This window comes from Bactrocera latifrons, unplaced genomic scaffold (genome assembly GCF_001853355.1).
Source record: "Bactrocera latifrons isolate USDA-ARS-PBARC rearing strain unplaced genomic scaffold, ASM185335v1 scaffold_4, whole genome shotgun sequence".
Lineage (NCBI taxonomy): Eukaryota > Metazoa > Arthropoda > Insecta > Diptera > Tephritidae > Bactrocera > Bactrocera latifrons.
Window position 1 is genome coordinate 2125668 of NW_017537045.1, and position 3799 is coordinate 2129466.

Genomic DNA, 3799 nt, shown 5'->3' on the forward strand with positions numbered 1-3799 from the left:
ATATATATTTTTTTTTAATTTTTCACAATTATTCATTCAGGCTAAATTTTTCTGTTATATTTACAACGCAAATAATACGGTTTTCTACTAAAACACCAATAATTGCAATAAAATTGTATAATCAACGTTTTTGCACGATTTCGAAATTATAACAAAAATTCGAGAAATTCTAATAGCACATTGAGCGCTCTTCAACAATTACACCAGCGCTGTGTTTTTGTGCGCTTCGCTCCAACACTTTCAACGTAATGCTCAATCAAATTGCCCGTCCGGCTTTGGCCGCCAGTTCACGTTTAATAAGCTAGCATTGAACGCCGGCGTCGCGCACATTAAACGCTTACGACGCGTTCTCCATATAAAGTAAGCAGTCACAACACACATGCACACACACACACACACTCATATGTAGGCGCTGCAAATTTACAACTGTGCAAATCAAAAATAAATTTTTTAGCTAACCAAATAATAATAATAATGAGGCATACGTAACTCTCGACTCGACAAAAGCACTCACTCTTGCTTTTTCGCACGTAAACAACTTTTGCACTCATATCTTTTAACATTTGTGGTGTTAGTAACACACTGTGGCGCTGTTTAACAGTAGCTCAAATTCTCTTCAGGCTCACCGCGTACTCTCGGTAGCAATTACTTGGTGCTGTCATTTTTACTATGCTTCTAAAATTCTATTACTAGTGTGTATTAATTTCCGATTACATGGTACGCTTAAATTGCCCATCACCCTGTAGGAAAAATTTGGTTGAACTTCCACAATTTTCGACAACATTGAACAGAATATATGAAAGTATATTCATTTTCATAGAAAATTTTATTAGTTGTTATTATTCTTATACACATCAATCCCTGTAGGAAAATTTTGTTGAACTTGTACAATTCTCGACAACATTGAACAGAATATATGAAAGTATATTCATTTTCATAGAAAATTTTATTATTTATTATTATTCTTATACACATACCCTGCAGGAAAAATTTTTTTGAACTTCTAAACATTTTGATAAACTTAAAAACATCATTTGAAAGTAAATTTAATTCCATATAAAAAGTTGTTTTTCACATATTTTACCTGCAGACTTTCGGGATAAAGTTTTATTGTAATTTTTGACAATATTATATATATTATTTAAAAGTATATTTATTTTCAAATACAATTTTTCTATTCACATGTTTTTACCTGCATGCCCTGTAAGAAAAATCTGGTGTCACTTGCTAATTTTTTGATAATAGTATATATATCTTTTAAGGTATATTTATTCCCATAGCAAACTTTATTATTAATTTGTTCACTAACATAACCTGTAGGAAATTTTTAACAAACCCATAAGTTTTTAATATGCAATTTTAATTGTTGTCAATTTTGCTTACTGCGTTTTTCTGATTTAATTTGTATTACTAGCATGTTCGCCTATTTACCCTGCAGGAAATATTTAAATGAGTTGACAATTTTTAGTATTTTTTATTTTTGTAAATTTCAATAAAAAATGAAAAATTTATTTTACGCACGTGGTGCAACGGTAGAACTTTTGTGATGTACAAAATTCTGAATACTTTAAATTTCACAGATTTTGTTTAGCTTATCAAATTTAAGCATTTCTGTTATTGTCGAAAAACCATGCCGGAAAAATTTAATTAAGCTGTTGAATTTTAAAATATTATTTTTGGTTTATTTGTTACATACATATGTATATACATACCCTGTATGTAATATTTACTTAAATTCAGATTTTTTTAATTTTTTAATATGTAAAATTTATTCGTTTTGATATTGATATATTTGCCTACATACCATGCAGAAATTTTTAAAAAGTTGTAATTTTAATTTCAAAATCAAACTAGACATGGTCTCACTTATAGTTCTTTTGCTTTTATTTAGTAATAATTATTAACATATTTTTCCACATACCCTGCAAGAAAAATTAGTACAAATTTTAAACGCGTTATCATAATTTTTTTACATATTCGCAATTATATTTTTTGAAGTCTTCATATTTATCTTTTATAATTGAAATAGTAACCTACATACATATATACCCTGCAGGAAATTTTTTAACGAAATACATAAATTTTATTATGAAATAATTACTAATTTAACATACTATCTATCAATTTTATTCCCACACAGGTGTTTTTATATATATTTTAACGGGGACCCCTGTAGGAAAAAATTCCCCAATTAAATTTCAAATACTTCTACTTACAGATGTTTTCGTTTTAATTAATTTTTTTGTATATTATATACAAATTTTTATACTGAAATAAAATTTTAAATTTTTATAATAAGAAATCTTCTGCTCTTTGTACGCTTATTCTTTTTTATGCTATTTTAGAATCTATTAAATATTAAATACGGCCATTCGTTAATTATTTGAACTTCATTTATATATTAGTTTCAGAATGGTCAATAAATTTCCTACAGGGCATTGCATAAATATTAGATTTTCGCTTATGGCAGGCGAGCAATAGTAAACCTGACGCTCTTACGGTTTAGTGGAGAAGTGTAGTCAATTATTTGCGCTACTGCTCGATTCATTGTGAAGCAGTATACATATTATATATACATACATATGTTACACGCTCATAAGCGGTCAGTGGGGCAAACATGCATAGAATGTAACGCAATGAGCAGGTGTTTCTATAAATAATCAGTAGTAATTTTGCCGGTAAGCAGTGACGTTGGATACATTTTTCATATAGGATGAAGGGAATTTGCATGAATTGCACTCTCATTTAATAAAATATCAAGAAAAATTAAGCAAGGGCTAAACGAAATAATTATTTTTTAACCAAAATTGAAATAACTTTTTCTGAGGTGAAGCGGAATTGTTCGCAGAGACTTTAGACTTTACATATGCACACAGGAAAAAGTCTACCGTCCCCAAAGCCAATTATTATTTTGCCGATAAAAATGCAAATTTAATTTGCAATGGAATTGCCACAGTGCGTCTTAGGAGAGGACAGCATTCTTTTTTTTTTTTTGTTTGGCTGAAGAAACAAGCGTTCGAAAAGTCTAAACGAAATAAAACATAATAGAAATGAAGAAATTAATAAAAATATGATTAAATCTATATTTGATTCCATTCCTATACGAATAGCCGAAGTTATTAGGAGACGGTGTTGTAATTTGTTTTTTTTATTTTTTTTCTTGTTTATTTTACCAACACTATTTCAGTTCATAAAGAATTTAAGCAAGTACACTCCTCAGAAGCCATTCACTCAAACCCCCCTGTTACCAGCGCCCCTGCTTTGAGCTCACTTCGCATGAAAACGAAATTATTCATGAATTTAAATTGATTACTACACGCTCTCACCGGCTGAGTCAGTTGGCGCATTATCAAAAACACAAAAAATGCATTTGCGTATGGCATCCAATTGCATATAAAGTATGTATGTACATATGTATGCGTGTGTATGTTTGTTTATCATAAATGTGCGCGCAATAAAAAGCGTTATGACTGTTATTCCACAATACAATATAGCAATCTAAACGTTGTGTAAGTAAAACTAATCGTCAAATTATATTTAATATTTGTGCAACATAAACAAAAGCGGTCGGCGCACGTTAAATACACTGCGAAAAAAATCCGCGACATAATTAGTGTGAGACTATTAACTTTTATTGCTGTGCGGTCACCTGTAAGGCGCATGTGTGCCTACATTCACATACATCCATATATATACATACATATACGGGCATACATTTATGCATATAAATGCTACATTACAAAACAAAAAATTGTTTACAGTTTTTCTTTCGTTTATGACTCACTGGAAAATCCCATAA